This window comes from Saccopteryx leptura, chromosome 1, assembly GCF_036850995.1.
Source record: "Saccopteryx leptura isolate mSacLep1 chromosome 1, mSacLep1_pri_phased_curated, whole genome shotgun sequence".
NCBI classification, from domain to species: domain Eukaryota; kingdom Metazoa; phylum Chordata; class Mammalia; order Chiroptera; family Emballonuridae; genus Saccopteryx; species Saccopteryx leptura.
The window spans coordinates 214,950,686-214,969,677 of record NC_089503.1 but is presented as its reverse complement, the minus strand read 5'-3'; the positions used below and the strand labels follow the sequence as shown (position 1 = coordinate 214,969,677).

Here is an 18,992-nt window from a genome sequence, read left to right as displayed (position 1 = left end):
TGTGTTTGTTTGTAGTATCCAAGGTTTTTAGTTGTACTTAGCAGAAAGGATAGGGAAATTTACATCTAGTCAGCTCCATGTCCCTAGAAACAGAGTCTTAGGACACATTTTAGCCTCTCTAAAGTTGAGAGTTCACCTGCTGTTGGTCAGGCTGTGGTTACAACGCAGTTGCTTTCTCTGTATGTGTGCATGTGATCATAGCTATTTATATTCTATCATTTTAATTGGATTGGGTACATTGTTTGAGCACATGTACATTAGAGGACAGGAATTCACAGACATGTGAGGTCCTCTCAAAGAAAGTTGAATGGAAGAGGATTTCTCCTGGACCAAAAGAACTCCCCCAGAGCACAAGGAAATAAAGAAATGGAAATGAGTAAATGTCATCTGAAACAGTCCTCCATGAGCCCCACATAACTCACTAATATATTGGTTTTTGATGCATTTCATAGACTTGTCCATTAACAGTTAAAAATAAGCTGGCTAAAAAAAAATGGAGTAATGTGATTATTATTTCTGGTGTCATGACTGGACAATGATATCCCCTTGACATTTCAGTTAACAAATCATTTAAAGAGGATTTGAGAAAGAAACACAAGCCCTTGTAGTTGTCCAAAACCTTCCATTGATACTTTCTGGTTAGATCAATAAAGTGTCAGCATCAAAATGTGCAGGATGGGTGTCAGTGTCTTGGAAGGAAATACAGGGACATAAGTGGCATTCTCTCACAAAAACAACAACAACAAGCCACCCCATCACCAATGCTGAGGATAACGCAGAGGACAACTTTGTGTGGAAAACCACTCCCTTTGACAAGTGATTCAGAAAATGCAGATCCTTACGGAGATTAAGGTTTTTTATTTATATATACTAAGGGTGATACATAAAAATTATGCCTGAACTAGTCTAAAAGAGCTCTTTCAATAAACAGAAAATAAAAAATCTAAGTGATGAGAAATCATTGTGCTATTTTTTAATAAATGGCATTATTTTCCCTTATGGTACATAAAATAATGATGTAGTTTACAATCACAAACTTCCTTTTTTAACCATTTAAGCCATTTTTTAAAATTTCAATCTGTGTTCTTGGAATTAAAAAAAATTTACTTTGAGAAATAAACATAGCATAAATTCCACCATCTTAGCCATTTTTGAGTGCATAGCTCAGTGGCTTTAAGTGCACTTACATTGTACAATCATCACCACCTTTTATCTCCAGAACTTCTCATCTTCCCAAACTGAAATTCTGCACTTACTAAACAATAACTTTTCATTTTTCCTTCCCAGATCTCTGGCAACCACCACTCTGTCTCTATGAATTTGACTACTTTACCGAGAGCATATAATATTTGCCCTTTTGTGTCTGGCTTATTTCACTTAGCATAATATCTTCAAGGTTCATCCACATTATAACATGTGTCAGAATTTCCTTATTTTTTAAGGCTGTATATACATTTCATTTCGGATCTATACCGTATTTTGTTTATTTATTCATCCATCTATGAACACTTTTTTTGCTTCCACCTTTTAGCTACTGTGAATATTGTGTACAAAACATCTGTTTGAGTCCCTGCTTTCAAAACACTCGGGGGTGGAATTGCTGGATCACATAATAATAGCATTTTAGAGTGAATGAAATCTAGTACTTAAGAATAACCTACCTCATAGGGTTATAAATGAGTCAACACACTTAAAGCATTTAAAACCCTGCCTATTCCATAGTAACACCTCTATAAATGTTATTTATTTCTATGATTAAATAACTAGAAATATTTTTTTCTGATTCTTGGAGGAGTGCTAAGGATTATAAGAAAGAAACAAGAGACTCATAAACCCATAGATGGTGGTAGAAGCCAAGGGAGTAGATGAGATCACTCCAGGAGAGAATGTAGAACAAAATCTCAAGCTCAAGGGAACCACAGGCATATCGAGACATAGAGCAGGTGGCATGTGTGAAGAAGTCCGAGAAAAGAGCCTGGTGAGTTACAAAGTAAGAGAACAGAGCTGAAAGGACAGGAGGTTGGGGTCCAAGCGGGGAGCAGTGGTGTTTCAAAGGCAGGGGGATTCTTCATTTTTCTTTCTTTTTCTTTTTTCCAGCTGTGACTTCAGACAAGATTCAAAGAGGAGTTTTACCATCTCTTCTCTGGCTTTTACAGAGACTTACTTTACCCTTCTGAGTCGTCTCCCTAAAGTACTGCATTAACCTTGAAAGGGCGAGTTCTGATTTCTCACAAGGGTCTCTATCATTTCCTTCACTCCTTTTTCCTCAATATCCTGTGGATCACAGTGGTTTCTTTATTCCTCCCATTGGAGGCAGCTGTGCTGCCCTGGGGAGCCCGGGAATGTGAATTTCCTTCACATTAAAAGAGAGCCAGATTCTGGCCTTTGTGCCAAACCCTGTGCCCAGGGGCCTTCTGTTGGCCATTTGCCACTTGCTCTGAACCTGGGTCACTCACTTCGAGGTTGGGGATATACCTGCTTTGAGAACTCAGGCCACTGCACCCCTGCAGTGGTTGGAGACAGACTCCCCAGGCCCAAGGTCAGCCTGGAACTCATTCTGGGCGATTTTTGATGACAACAAAGTTTAGAGTCTGGTCTTGGTGGAGGTGTGGAGAAGACAGGGACCAAGGTCATTGCCCTATGAGGGATTAAGGAACTGTGATGTAAGGTGTTTGATGGGTCCTCCCATGGACACTGAAGTAACCCTGATGGCAAGAGTTGAGATGAAGAGGAAGACAACCACTCAAAATTCCAATTACCCTACAAAAGCAGGAGAGTGACGTGGAGGTTAGAAGATTGCAGTGAAAAATATGGGGACAGGTGGCAGCATACTGTTGTCATCAAGTTCTGAAGAGAAAGTGTTTTTTTTAATGTGGTAGACTAAATGCATTGCAAGGAGAAAAGTTTAGTCGAACTTTCTGATAACCAATCATTCATTTTGACACCACAAGGGATGCCTACGGAATACAAATTGATAGGGACCATGGATTGGACTTATCCAAATAGCTGATCTTGGATATTTCAAAACTGCATATCATTAATGTCTTGAACTGTGTCCTGCGTAAATGTGGAATTCAACATATAACTCCATAGTTAAACAAAATCTATGGCCACTAGAAATGCTCAGATGGATGAAGACATATTTGCATATTGAATAATCATGCTGGATAGTGGCTCATTGACTTGGTGGTTGATATTTAAAGCGATAGGAAAGAAGATAAATACAACATCTCAAAGTCTAAAACCGTTATATACTTACGTACGATTCCCTCGCCTCCATGCAACATTAAAGCATTGCAGACTGGTGAGGAGATTACAAGTTAGTTGGGCATGTCATAAATTTACTTCAAGCAGCAAAGCCAAATAAGTAAACTCAACTTCAGAAATGATCTCTTGGCTCAGACTTCAATAAACAGAGAAATGGCAGAGGGTTAATCCTTCACATGCTGTGGGCCAGAGATGGAGACGTGGCCCTGATTGTTCCAGAAAGCATGCAGAAAAAAAATAAAAAGTGTGCTTGTGTGAAGGTATTCATAATAAACAAATAGTGAGGGCCTGGTCATGAGAAGAGGGATTCAATTACAGCATGAGGGCCAAAGCAATAATTTAAGGAACTCCATTATTTATGAGAATACTCACAACCACTCAAAGCATACTAAGAGTTGGGGCCTAGGGCTTGACAACTGTTGAAACTAAATCCTTCTCTTTGTGGGATAACACTGGCCACAGGACAGGCTACTAGGCAGGTGACCTTTGGAAGGGTCTAACCATCGTATGTCCTGAGTATCAAGGGAAAGATGTCTAAAAAGAGATTTTGATCCTTCAGAAAGAAAGTTGCACAGGAAACAGAAGCTGAAAACGACACAAGTATGTAGAAAATGAACATTGCAGAAGAGCTGTTAATGCCACATGGTTGACGCATTGTAAGAAGAGTCTTAGACGGCAGAGTCCCCCCATCCCCATTACAGGTAAAATCAAGGATCCACTTTTTAAAGCATCATTATTGGCCACTTTCACAAGTAATTTCTTTGTTGAGAGAAAAGAAGACACAGCATTTGATGTCCAAGCTTTTAAAGTAATGTCGAATTCAAGAAATACAAGCAGTAAGACTTATGTTTTTAAACTGGCTGTATTATGGTCAGTTATGGCGGGGGGTGGGAGGAGGAGGGAGACACGTAAGTAAGAAAGATGGGAACGTGAGAAGGGCGGGGCAATAAAAGAAAGAAGATGATAGAATCTAGCCATGGCTTTTCCTCCCAGACTCCGCTCCCCTTCTCAGCCCCCCACCCCAGGACTCTCTGTGGGGACCTCCCTTAGCACTTGACTCACAAACTCCCAATGCCCCTCCCCTGCCACCCACCACCACACTCGAGTTCATAAAAGAAAGTTCTTCCAAACCTTATCCGGAAGCCTCCAGCTCCCAGTGTCATGTCAGTTCGGACAAACAACACGATTTTTAACCTTCCTGAGAAGTTCAAAGTGGTCAGGTCTACGCAGGCCCCATTAAACCCTTCCTAGCTCAGAATGTGTTTATCTTCATGGAGCCTTTCTTTCTTCCCTCTTGTCTCAGGAAAGACGGATGGTGCCCTTTCCTGAGTTCAAGCCTCAACTTTCCACCTCCATCCCCAAGCCTTCCTCTGCCGCTCTGTCCTGCAACCAGGTCCCTTCCCACTAAAACGTCATATTACATAATAGAAGAAAAAAGATATAACATTGGTGTGGTATTTTTGGTTGACAGAATGCTCAAGTGGGCACAATTTTCTTCGACTCCTCACAATCAGTCAGAAAATAGGTGTGACTGTTTTCCCACTTTTAAATTTTCAAGAGGTGAGATGACCCATCACTGCTCACACGAGTCACGAGTGGCAGAGAGGACTCAACTTGAAACTTCTAGTTTCAGGCTGGAGGAGGACCCGGTAGTAAATTCTGTGCCCTCCCGTGGGTCCTGAAGACTGAGGAGCTGAGAGCTCCCGGCCATCTCTGGCCTGAGATCTTGCTGAGTGATCAAGACTCTGAAGATATCATTAACATGTGCACCAGAATGCCGATGGTTCCTGGCAGTGTATGGGACCCAGATCTGAAGTCACAGAGGAGGATGGACTTTTGCAAGGTGAGAAATGATGGAGAAGGTAAAGGGAGGCTGGCAGAAGTGAATGGCAGACTTCAGAAGAGAAGGTGGTGGAAATGTATCTTGTGACGAGCAGAGGTCAGGGAGGAGATGCCCACTTCTCAGCCCGTGAGCAAGAAGAGTGGCTTCTGTTGGAGAAGCACAGTAAGAGAACTGCACAGGGACGGAGATCCAGGTTTCAGTTAAACTGATGAAATAGGGGACCAAATTAAAAGAATGTAAAAAAAGATGGAGGGATTCCCCATGGCAAAAGGCAGATGGTAGATGGATGCAGTTGAGTGAAAGGTCACAGTGGAATCCCGTCAATGGAGGTGGGAGTAGAGGTTTACTGGGAAGGCTATGTCTTGGACAGCACTGGAGGGCTATCAGGATGGAGGAAGCTATATATTAGCATGTCGGTTGGAATATCATTACATGTTTTTCATTCAAGGGAGGGAGGGAAGGGATGAATATTAACTGGACTATCCAGATTGGTGTCAAGATTTTGCATTCTGTCGCTTCTGAGTCTAAAGTCATCACTCCATTGCCTTGGTTTCCTTTAGATGATGTTGAGGGTAGGGTAAATGTTGGAGGACCACAAGGAGCGAAAGACAAGAAAGTTCTGTCTCAGGGAAGACTTGCAGAGCTTAATGACAGATGCTGCAGTCATGGCATCAGACTAGAAGTCCATGTCTAAAATTCTAAACACTATTTTCTTCCCCACGAGGAGAAAATCAGTATTTAGTGTATAAATCTGGTCAACTGATTAAATATGCACGCTCTCTCTTTTAAGCTAAGGAAGGAAGCACAAGAAGTAGAACACTTTGCGACATTTTAGTTGGTCAAAACAAAACAGAACTAGCTAGTGTCATTTCAAAGGTTCTCATTTTTGTGGGGGTTTTTTCCAGCAGAAATCACAATCTCTAACTTGGCACCAGCCCTGCTCACCCTCACTCTCAAGGAAGAACACAATCACTGAATTTTAATTTTTGTTGCTTTTACAATGGTATTTTAAATATGGAACAAAAAGTGCATTTTTTCACTAGGAAAAAAAAAGAGGATGGCAATGAAATAGAGTAGTTGCAATCTGAATCGAATTAAATACTTTATTTATTTTGTTTTGTGCTTTTTCTTTTTCCTCTAAAGAAGCAAAATACTCCAACAATGGCTGGGTGGAACTCATTACTCAAGGGGAACAGCCATTCATAGTGGAGAAGAGAAGAACATGGGAGTGTTTGTCTGTTTGATCTGGTCTCCAATGGGCTTTGCCTTAGAGCAGGCGGGGAGGTGACCAGTCCTCTCAATTCTGAGCGGCCTTTTCAGGGACATGGACATTCTCTGTCCTCTGACCCCAACTCCATAGCCTGGAGGAAGGTAAATTTGCTCTTGTGAGTGGGCTCTGGCTGCCAGCAGGGCTAGAAGAGCATCCATCTCTTCTTTGTACTAAATAAAATAAGGTGCAATAAAATGAGACATCTACCAAGCGCTCCTGTCTAACACTTCAGCCCTGGTAGAAAGTCACCAGGCATTTACTCAACTTCTTTGAGGCACAGTAATGACTTACTTAAGCTATAATTCGGTCAGAATAGCTGCAGAAAATCCACCTACTGCCCCTGTACAGCAGTGTCCCTAGAGGACAGCTCCCTCTCTCTTCATAAAGAAAGGTAATTCTCTCCACACCCACATCTATACCCATGGCTCAAGGCCAAAGCTGTGTGAAAACAAAACTAATGCCCTGACTTGTTTCCTTTTTCTAAATGTTGCAATAAAATGGACCACCGCCCACCCCCATTCCTTAGATCATAGAAATTGCTTACATAACAGGACACAAGAATTGTGAGGGAGAGAATCTAATTTTCCTCCACATTTGCTAATGATTTTTTCTCATTGTCCTTAGGGAATTCAATACTTAGCATACTTCTCTGCAACCTCTTAGTTCAAATCCAGACCTTTTATGCCAAACCAATCCATTACACTGCCTCTTTAGAGCCAAGAGTGGTGGACATTTGTTTTTTGGCCACACAGCATCCGTGTTCCCTACTTCCTGTAAGTGTGGTCAGGGGAGTGCCCCTCCACTCATCCTTGCTCCCTGTGGCTAGGGACATCCCACTGTTCTCCTCCATCCCACCAGTCATCCTCCTAGGCGAGCCAGGCCTTGGACAGCAGCGTATCACCACACTCTTCTCAGGCCCTGTCAATCAAAGCCAGGGGTCGTCAACCTTTTTATACCTACTGCCCACTTTTGTATCTCTATTAGTAGTAAAATTTTCTAACCGCCTACTGGTTCCACAGTAATGGTGATTTATAAAGTAGGGAAGTAACTTTACTTTATAAAATTTATAAAGCAGAGTTACAGCAAGTTAAAGCATATAAAAATAATTACTTACCAAGTACTTTATGTCGGATTTTCGCTAAGTTTGGCAGAATAAATCTTTATAAAACAACTTACTATAGTTAAATCTATCTTTTTTTATACTTTGGTTGCTCCGCTACCGCCCACCATGAAAGCTAGAATGCCCACTAGTGGGCGGTAGGGACCAGGTTGACTACCACTGACAAAGCCAGTAAAATTCAGTGAGACACAACAGATACTTCTGGGAAAGAGGACCCCTTTCTCCTATGCTGGACCTGAGGGGGGTTGGAGCTGTGCTTCTGTTTCGTTTCTGCGTGGAGGCTCTGATGAAAGCCACGCAGGCAGGAACAGGGGCTGAGAAGGGAGTTCACGGCCCAGTGATGCTGGTAGCGCCCTGACTCCCAGAAGGTCTGGAGCTAGCCTGTCTCTGGCCTCTTCAAAGAGTCATTAAGTCTCTTTTCTCCTGGAAAGAGAATTCTGCAACCCAAAGAGTCATACCTGCTTCTCCAGAGACCCCTTTCGAGAGGGCTGCTGTGCATCTAAGCTTTCTTTTCACACGCTGGCATAGTTCTCTCAGACTCAACAACAGGGTCCGAGAATGTAGGAAGGGTGCCCCGTTCTGTTGACACCATCCTCAGGAATTCTGTGCGATCTGCTGTTGCAGCATAAGCTCTTAACACTGTGGCAAAGACTTCTGCGTCATCCTCGTCTTCCTATTCGGTCACTTCTGATTCAGCATCAATTTAGTGAGGGCTCAGTTCCTACACTTGGAAGTCATGAGGTGCGGAGCAAAGAAAACAAGCATCAGAATGAGAAGGCCACTGAGAAAGGGGACATGGTGCTCTCCAACTGTCTGGTAAGGGTTGAATGTCCAAACTACGCAAAGAAGTTTTACAACGCAAAAGAAAAGAAGCAAAAACTAATGATTCAACTAAAAAATAGGTTAGAAACTTAAATGGACATTTCTCCAAAGAAGATATATCAATACAAATGATCAACAGGTATGTGACAAGATTCTCGGTGTCACTAATTATCAGGGAAACATACATCAGAATCACAGTGATGGAGCATCTCACACCCGTTAGCATGGTTATTATAACAAAAATTTACAACTAACAAATGTTGGGGAAGATGCGGAGAAATTGGAGCCCTTGTGCACTGTAGGTGGGAATGTAAAATGGTGCAGCTTCTATGGAAAACAGTATGAAAGTTCCCCACCTCCAAAAGTAAAAATATAACCACCATACGATCCAGCAATCCCACTTTTGGGTAGTTAGCCCAAGGAATTAAAATCGGGATCTGGAAGAGATATCAGCATACCCAAGTTTATGACAGGATAATTCGCAATAGCCAAGAAATGACAAATAAATGGCCCTCAACAGATGAATGAATAAAGAAAATGTGGCCTGACCGGGCGGTGGCGCAGTGGATTGACGTCAGACTGGGATGCGGAGGATCCAGGTTCAAGACCCCCAAGGTCGCCAGCTTGAGTGTGGGCTCATCTGGTTTGAGCTAAAGCTCACCAGCTTGGATCCAAGGTCAGTGGCTTGAGCAAGGGGTTACTCGGTCTGCTGAAGGCCCACGGTCAAGGCACATATGAAAAAGCAATCAATGAACAACTAAGGTGTTGCAATGAAAAACTAATGATTGATGCTTCTCATCTCTCTTTGTTCCTGTCTGTTCCTGTCTATCCCTTTCTCTGACTCTCCCAGTCTCTGGAGGAAAAAAAATGTGGTATATATGTACAATAGAATATTATTCAGCCTTTAAAAAGGAGGAAATTCCACAACATGTGACAACCTTGAGGACAACTATACTGAATGAAATAATCCAGTCACAGAAGGAAAAATACTGCATAATTCAACTTGTATGAGGCATTTAAAATAGAAAAATATAGAGACTCCAAGGATAGAATGATGGTGGCCAGATGTTGGGGGACTGGCCAGGAGGAATGCTCATCGCCAGGCACAGAGCTTCAGTTAAGGAAGATGAGTAAGTTCTAGAGGGCTGCTGTGACTATGGATAACAACACTGTGTTGCATGTTAAGAGGGTAGATCCCATGCTAAGTGTTTCTACGACAATACAGTAAAAAAATATTTTTTTTAAAGAAGGCACAAAGAATGCAAAACCTCGATCTCAACAACCACGTGCAATTAGAGAACAAGGGGGAGTGCACGAAAATAGGGAAATGCCAGAGGTGACGGAAACCCCAGCCCAGGGTCCTGGATGGACACGCTGGCGGCTCCACGCACCGCTCGGCCTTTCCAAGATCCTCCCTCGGAGTGGATATTTGACCAAGAGTCAATGGTCTTTCTTGCTCCATGCTCACTTTTTATCCTCCTTATGTACTAATCAAGGGTTTAGAATAGAGAAGAAATATCCCAGGTGCAGGCAGAGCCTGAGGGTTTGAAGTTGGAGAGTGGGTAGCTCAAAGGGAAAGGGGTAACAAGGAAAAACCCCAAGTGCTGAGGATTTTCGACGCTGTGAAGTCTGCAATGGGACCATTGAACATTTCTGGCCATTGCAAGCAAGAAGCTACTACAGACTTTTAAACTTCTCAGCAATATCAGTGAATGGCTGCTCATGGGCACCAACTCCATCCGAATCTTGAGATCAACCTGTTGCATCTAAATTGGTTGTTTTCCTTCTGACCTTCTTTCTACGTCCTCCACTGCGGGGGTAGCATCACCGAGAATGATGCGGAAGCACTTCGCGATATTCAAACGCCATAAAAACATGTCTTGTTATCATTACAGTGATCATTACATAAAGTAGCAATGCTCCCGCCCATGGATGGACCTTGGCTGAGAGACAAATGACCCTCCTGGCGGGTTTATCTGCCTTGTGTCCATCCTCAGCACACTCAGGAATCTCTCAGCCACAACCAATATTTCAAGAGGGATTTGTCACACCGTGTTGTGAATTCATGAAGTTTATGATACTGTTTGTAGCTGCTCACTTGCTAATACCAGTGATATTTAAAGCTCTTAATCACAAGGGCCTGGGCCACTTGCTGCAGCGCCCCTTTGCTGTCCTACATCCTGTTGAGACAATTGAGGTCACCTGCCTTCTCTTGTGAGCACACTCATATTTAACATGACCTAGTGGAACAGGAGCCTGAGCCACAAACTGGGAACTCCCAGCATCCCCCAGACCTCTCAAGGTCCTTGGCAAAGCTAGCTGTTTGAGCAAGAAAACCTTTCCTTTTTTTTCCCGCCTCTCTTCTTAGGAAAAAATAAGTTGGGATGCCTTAAAGTCTGCGAGGTCAAAAGGGCTCACAGATTTTGCCCAAGCTCCTTTAAGAAGTTGCTTTTTATTACAGTCTCCCGTGTGGGCAAATACCAAATTGGAAACAATATAAAAGGGTCCTTAGATTTTAGGGGTAGGGAGAGCTTTATGGGAAAGAAGGCAGAATCAACTTTATTGATACCTAGGGGTAGGAGGAGCTCTTATTGGAAATTTAACTTTTAAACTTGGAAAACTACATTTACCTTTCAGTAGTCAGCATGTCAGGAAAGATGGGGCAAGGTGTAGAGAAAAAAATGTAGGGTTTTTTTTAGTGGTTTTGGTGGGGGGTTTTTTTCTGACAGACAAGACAGCCTATGACAAACCAGACAGCCCTCTTTGGGGCCTTTTTATTTTTTTATTTTATTTTTATTTATTTATTTATTTTTCTTTGGGGCCTTTTTAAATTGCAGGTGAATTTGCAGTGGAAACTCAGTTCTATCTATGCTGCAGTCCAGAATTCAGCAAGAAATTAAAGTCTTGCTTATGAATCAGATTCGAAGACATCTGATGAGGAAATAGCAATCCTGGATGTCTCCTTTTCTCTGCTTCTCTCCTTCGAGGTTGTCTGTCATTTGCAAATACCTGAGTCACACTGCTGATGCTGAGACACCAAAGACAATGAGATAAAACCTAAAATGCTTGAGTCATGCCATCAAAGGCAGCCTCCCAAAGTCTGTATTAAGAGCGGGGAGGTAATCTTCCTGCTCCCCTTTGCAGGCATGCTATGCTCTGGCCAGAGCGCAGGGCCCAGGGGACCCGGGAGGACTCAGAGGAGAGAAGCAAAAATAGGAGGAGGGAGACCGCGAAGTCCCAGAGCTGCTCTCTGCCAATATCTGGAGGATAGGCACATAAAATGGCAGACCTGTGCGCTGTAGCTTCCGAGGGCAGAAGAAAGAGCAGAGCATGGAAACGCTAGATTTCTTTTTATATACTTTTTATTGTAGTCAAATTCACATCACATAAAATTTACCACCTTGGCCCACATTGAGTGTGCAGTTCGGTGGCATTAAACACATTCACATTGTTGTGCAGCTGTCATCACCGGCCATCTCTGGACATTTTCCATCTTCCCAGACTGAAATGTTATAACCACTGAACTCTAACTCCCTACTCCCCCCTCCTCACAGCTCCTGGCATTCACCCCTCACTTTCTGTCTCCGTGGATGGGACTACTGTCGGTACCTCATGTGAGTGGAACCTTACGATATTTGCCCTTTTGTGTCTGGCTTATTGCACTTGACATAATGTTTTTAAGTTTCATCCATGTTGTAGCACATGTCAGAACTTCTTTCCTTTTTTAAGACGGAATATCATTCCATTGTATGTATAGACCAGCATTCAATTATCCACAGACATCTGGATTGCTTCCACCTTTTGGCCGTAGTGAATAACGCTGTTATGAACACGGGTGTTCATAGTCACTGCTTATAGTGGTTTGGGGTATGTATCCAGAATTGGGATTGCAGGGTCATATGCTAATTCTATATTTAATTATTCAAGAAATTGCCATATTGTTTTCCGCAGTGACAACACTACTTTACACTCACTATTTTCCTGTTGGCAGCACTGTTTTACATTCACATCAACAAATGCACAAAGGTTCCAATTTCTCCATCCTCACCAACATTTGTTATTTTTTGTTTGTTTGATAACAGCCATCCTAATGGGTATGGAAATAAGTGGTAGAGTTTGACTGACTCTAAAAAAGAACTACCTCTCAGTAAGTTCTGTCCAGTTAGAGGCTGCCTCATTACTAGGGTCGATCAAGTAGAAAGCTAGACTAAAGTGATAACCCACTTCCAAAATTGAGAGTCTATGAATCTGCGACACACAATGGTATTTGAGGACCTGATTTATTTTTTGGTCCAATGTGTGTGTGTGTGTGCGTGCGTGCGTGTGTGTGTGTGTGTGTGTGTGTGTATGGGAGATTGCAAACTGGTGACTGACAGATGTATTTCATTTGGTATACATGTCCCACTACTTGGAGATTTCTCAAAAAAATTTTAGGTTTCCAGCTTCTCTTGAAAGATGGGAAGGCACGCAACAAAGGGTCCACAGACCCCAGAGTAGAGAAACAGGAGGGGCACTCACTGTCTGGCCCTAACCCCTGTTGTCCATTTAGACAAGCTACTCAGTTATAAGTGAATGGTGAATTTAGGTGATTTATGTACTTAAAGGGCTTTCAATCAAATGCAAGTTCTTTGACTAAAGCATCTGAAACAAGAGATATTATCACGGTCATCATTTTTCCAATGTTCATATACTCAGTTATTTTGTTTTATTAAAAAAAAGTAATAAGTAAAGTCTAAAGTGCTATCAGCAGAGCCTTTTACAAAAACGATCATGACTTGTCATTAAAATATTTATTCCATGCCAACAGTGACCGTGCTCTTTTTTTTCACACTGCATACCCAAAGCATAGTTGATATAAGATACCGGTCATTATTATACAGGCAACGTTATTATGCACTGAGTACACTTTACGGTGTGTTGAATGCAGTCCTTAGCCATAGTAACTAATAACTAACAGAGTGACACAGGTACTTAAAACTGTATAATCAACAGCATTCATTCATTCACAGCCTACTGAGACAACTAGCTTGTCTTGTGACGTTAGTCCTTTCAAGGGTAAAGATTCCAAACTAAGATTTGGTTAAACATTATGAAAATTTGTAAAAGTGGGCTTTGTTTAGTTTGGGTTTTATTTATTTTTTGTTCTGTTTTGTGTTTTTTGGGGGGAGGGTATAAAAATCTTCCTCTGAACTTTGAGAAAAGTTTATAAGGTTTATAAAATAAATGTTTTTCATGTTTTAAAAAAAATTCTTATTGAATTTATCGGGATAACATGGATTAATAAAAGCATGCAGGTTTCAGGTGAACAACTCCATAACACATCACACGCACAATGCGCCGCGTGGACACCACCCCACGTCAAGTCCCTCCATCACCACTTCTCTCACCTCTGCCCTCTACCTCCCCATCTTCCTTTTCACTTAAAAAAAAATTTTTTTTGCTTGCGTATCTGTTTTAGACCCAGAGATGTGTTAAAAGGGACAGAGTAGTCCTCATTCAGCACTATACTTTTCTGTAGGACTGTAATGTAGACTTGAAAGTAATCCAATGTGGGTTATGATTTATGTCAGTTGAATGCCAAATAATACTGGGTCATTTATTTTGTTTCAGGCACAACAATAAGGGTGGAAGAGAGAGACTAGGTTGGTTTAAAACAAATCAAATCATGAAAACCTCAATAAATGTTTTATAAGTGAAATTTATAACTGAATGAATGCTGCAATGCCTGAAATTCCCGCTATTAAAATCACTGCTCTGGGGTAAAGTATGGGAAATCCAGGAAACAGAGGTAATGTATTCAAACTTGTCCACTACTAGCCAAAGAAAATGAAAACTCCTCCTCTGGGAATCTAGGGATGGAGCTGGAGAAGGTTTCCGGGCAAAATTTCTCTGAGACCTTGCATTTTGACTTAAAATTCACACAGAGTTTGGACCAGAGGGCACAGTCCGTGCCATCGGGAACAGTTATTGTGTTTGGGGCTCCCCACACACAAGACTTATTTAACTCCTGAGTCAATCCCCTGGGTAACAATAATGCTATCATTACCCCCATCTTCCAAGGAGAAAACCCAAGGTACATGGTATACATCTAAACCTACCTCCATAAAAGTATGTGTTTTAAATTAATTGGAAGTTAAATGACTTAACTTTCACCAAATATTTGCATAGAAGGAGCATTCCAGAAAGTCGGCCCCGTCTGTTCTTTGATACCTTGTACTTTCTGGCTACTTTCTATCTATCCCTCTTGCAGAAGATGGGACCGAGTTCCCCACACTGTGAAAACAGTGGTCTGGAGCAGCTAAGGTACTTACTGCTTTTAGATTTTTAAATTTAAAAAAAATGATAGCAATATCTTTCAATAATGTGGACAATAAAAAAGAGGAAAGGAAAGGAATTGGCTAGCATTCTGAGGGAATAAAAGCATGAGGCCCTCATGGGAAATGAGTGGGGAAGGAGCAGTTCTATTTTGAATGAAGGACTGTGGGCCGCATCTCTCAGGAAAGGGGAGTCTGGTGGGCAGCTAAGTGGCTGTGTCCAGGTGCTGCTGATGTTGCAATCAGGCACCAAACATACTGCGAGTGGGGACAGGAGAAAGGACAGAGGAGACGGAAGAAATAGGTTCTGGAGAAAAACACTGCCCAAGTGACAGTTTTGCTTAAGTCACCCCAAATTTGTTCAGAGCATAGAATTGAGACATTCCTACATCCAGGGGGACCAAGACTTTCCTTTAAGCAACTGATTCTTCTTGATCTTTTTTTTTCTTTAATCATACTATATTAGTTCACTGGATCTACCACAATAAAATGCCATAGACTGGGTGGTTTAAGCAACAGACATTTATTTCTCACAGTTTTGGAGGCCAGAAGTCTGAGATCAGGATGCCAGCGTGGTCGTGTTCTGGGGAGAGTTCTCTTCCTGGCTTGCAGATGGCTGTGTCTCACTCTGTCCTCACATGGTCTTTCTTCAGATATATATAGGTATACAGACAGTCATGCATTGCATAACATTTCAGTCAACTAGAGACTGCATATTGCATATTTGACAGTGGGATGTTTTATAGCCTAGGTGTATAGTAGGTTGTACCATCTAGGTTTCTGTGTTTCTGTGTATGTGTGTGTGTGTGCATGTGTGTCCCATCATGAAGGCCCCACCCTTATGACCTCATGTAAACCCAATTACTTTTCCAAGACCCCATCTCTAAATGCCATCACATTGGGGAGTAGGGCTTCAACGTGTGAGATTTGGGCAGACACAATTCAGTCCATAGTATCTACTAATTATGTGTCTAGTATTGGGTTGGGGCCTATTATTACTTCTAACGTAGCCTCATTCCCTGGTCTCAGTGTTCTTGGCCGGCCTGGAGAATTTCTGTACTTTAAAAATGTAAAAAAAAAAAATCTCAGTTTTATGGGAAGTAACAAAGAAGGGTTAACTAAAATAAGCCCTGTTGTTCTGCAAATGCTGCAGGGTCAGGGATAAGATCTCTGTTTGCTCACCATGGCATTCCCAGTGGCGTGTGCAGTGTCTGGCGCAGAACAGTACTCATTAAATATTTGGTGAATGAATGAAAAGAGCTTGGGTCAGTCTAGGTTCAGGCAGTGAACAGAATTCACCTCAGAAGATTCAAGTGCAGAGCCTCTAACGAAGGGACTAGGTTACTGATAGAGGTTTGGGGACTGTCGAGGCACCCAGAAATTCACAAGGCTGGAAGGCCATTACCATCTCCAGGGCTGAAATAACAAGGAGATAAAGTTGTGTGTCCTGAGTCCAAGAAGTCTGACTGTGCTTAGAAGCTGTAGCCATGGAGAGACAGAGTTACAGCCAGACACAAGGTATCCAAGCCGGAGGAAGGAAAGAAGAAATATCTCTGCCCCTCCCTCCCACTCTCTTCCCTCCCACAGTAGTTCCTGTTGGCTGAACCCATCTGTATGTCAACCCAGCCAGGGAGCTTGGGTGATGCGGTCACTGGAGGTCAGTTCCTGGGGCACAGAGGAGGGAGGAGAACGGGGAAGGCAAGGCGGAGGCACCAGCACAGTGCAACTTGAACAGAGCCCAGGGGATTCAGCCTCCAGTCCTGCTTGTCTGTGCTCTGGGTACTTTTAGAGATTACTTGGCTCTCCTTAACTATGTAACAATTGATATCTATGTGGGAGCTCATCTTTGTCTCTGAGGGAATTGGAAGCCACATTTCCTGGTGAGAGTTCGGGGCCATCTGGGCTTACTCCTTCCCTAGGAGACAAAACCGGAGTCTCTTGGCCTCTAGGGGCATGACACATGGCCCATCTGTTCCTCAGGCCTGTGCCTCATCGGTTCAGGTAGATCACCAGGGCTGAAAGAGAATACTCGTCATAGAATTAACATGTCTATCGCCCCAAGTGAAAGTGCTCTAATTACACCGCCTTAAGCCATTTCTTGCCTGGGTCATGCCTTGGTTTCCCCAACCATAAAGTAAAGGAAGAAATGGTTCAGAGTTGATATGAAAATGAATTAACCCTGGCTGAGAGAGTCTGTTCTCTCCCCTCCCCATATGGAACAATGTTGACACCCAGACAGAAATAGCGCTGAACAAAAACACCTATATTATGCAAAAGTCACAACTAAGCTTTCCATGGTCACCTTACCAAACAGCAAACTCTCCAGGGGGCTGGATTATGTAAAAAAAGCAGTCAGCCACCTAACCTTTCTCTAAAACAACAAACAACCTGGCACAAATAGAACTTGAACCTCCTGGGTGCAAATTTCTAGAGGCATGACCTTTAGAAATTGTCATTCCTGCGATACTGGTTGTCTGTTTTGCAGGACATCTTTAGTAGGAAGTATACGCAGCCAGTCTTCTGTGCTCCATGGAAAGACAGGTGCCACAGGAGCCTTGGTCTGTGAGGTCCTCACACAGCACTGTGTCCAGGGTGCGGCCCCTCTGTTGGGAGTGTGACTCCACGCTGACTTGTTCCTCCATTCACCAAGCAGTGTCTCCTGAGAAGACAATTATATGTATTGTAGTAGAGCCATTTTGTTCCTTCCTGTTGTTTTGAACAATAAATGGGTATTGTTATTATTATTATTTTTGTCCTGAACATTTCAGGAAGTTCCATTTTCCCCACAGGGACTCCTGAATGCAACGCAGAGAAGGGTGAAGCTCAGAAGCTGCTGCCTTACAAGTGCGCGTCCTTCCAATGTGACATGACCCTGTCGACCTGTTGTGCTGGGTGACTCATGGCTTGTTCTAAAAGGTAGTCGGTTTCCACTGGTAGGCTGACATTCTTCCAAGGAAACGACGAAGACCACTGAAAGACTTCTGGAAGACAATTGGCCAAGGATAAGTATCCAATTGGCCACTGGCTAACACTAGAACAGAGCTGAAGTTGGGCTTCAGAAGCACTCTTTGCATAAAGGTATAAATATTTTATTTCAAAATGTCTGCAGTGTTTCTGCTCAGAAGATGCAATGCCTTGTCTCCCTTATTTTTTTAAGGGTTTCCAATGTTTAATCAATAGTACTATATTGTCAACATACAGTTTATCTCTATGGTTTGTGATTTTAAAATATTTTTTAAGGTTTTTCTCTAGCCCATAGCTGCCCTTTCTTCCCATTTAAGAGAACTTTCTAGAAGCTAGTAAAATAATATAAAAATATATGCTGAATTTTTCTATGTACCATATTTAAAATCACTTAATTCCTTAATTTTGTATGTTGTTATATCAAATTCTTCTAAGTTCTGGTTTGCAAAATTTTGTTTGCTTAAATTCATTAGGATGCACAATTATGTCTTTGTAACATCCTATATTTGAGCTCTAATTTTCTGGACTAGCAAATTCACTCATCAGAGCTCAGCTAGAATCACTATTTCAGTCCCTTCCATTCCCCACTGGCGAAATACTGGGGCTAAACTAAGTGATCTGTGAGTCACCTTCTGGTCATAAAGTTCTATGATTCTCATTTGAAGCTCTATTTTCCTTCTTATTACAAATATTAAAGTATGAAATTAAATGATGGAAGAGAGAGAACATAGAATAGTTAACTCTCATGTCATTTTAATTGGCTGTTTTATATGAAAGCACTTATAATCCAATAAAAAAGCACAGCCCTTCAACAACCAAAAAGATACAGTTAGAACTCAAAGTAACTTAGTTTGACCTCTCATGAGATATCTAAGTGCATCAGATTTGGCAAAAGTGAATGGAGGCAGAGTGGCGTGACTACAAATGGCAGAGCTAGAACACACGGAGGGAAGAGTATAAGGAAAACCCACAGGAAGGTTTTTGATTGTCTTTCACTCTCATTTTATTTGCTGATCAACAAAAATCATGACTCTTGGTGTGTGATACTCTTGTTCTTTGTTATTATTAAATTACGCCACACAATTCTACAGTCTCTGGAAGAAGTTGCTTGACTTGTGAGTTGAGCAAAAAACCTTGCCAAGATGTCCCGATGGGTGCCCCAAAGTGGGTGAAGGGGGAGAGGAAGAGATTTGACATAAGGAAAGGTAGACATGGTAAAGAAACAAAATCAGCTGTTTGCAGCTCGAGAGAGGGGTTGTGAGAGAAGCCACAATGCACAAGGGGCCTCCTGAGGAGACAGCAGTATGATTTGAGGCAGGTCAGAGGGTGACGGTGTCAGGCAGCAAAGAAGTACATTAAGCGACCAGACAAATCAGTTGGAAAAATGCATGA

At 42.2% G+C, this 18,992-nt stretch overlaps 1 non-coding gene across 1 annotated transcript; it reads right to left on the bottom strand.

Annotated features, from left to right (window-relative positions):
• Positions 1-2,095: 2,095 nt before the first annotated feature.
• On the bottom strand, positions 2,096-2,217 carry LOC136389938 (small nucleolar RNA SNORA26). Its single transcript, XR_010748480.1, has one exon. It is a non-coding gene; the product is annotated as a small nucleolar RNA SNORA26 (small nucleolar RNA).
• Between the last annotated feature and the right edge of the window lie 16,775 nt (positions 2,218-18,992).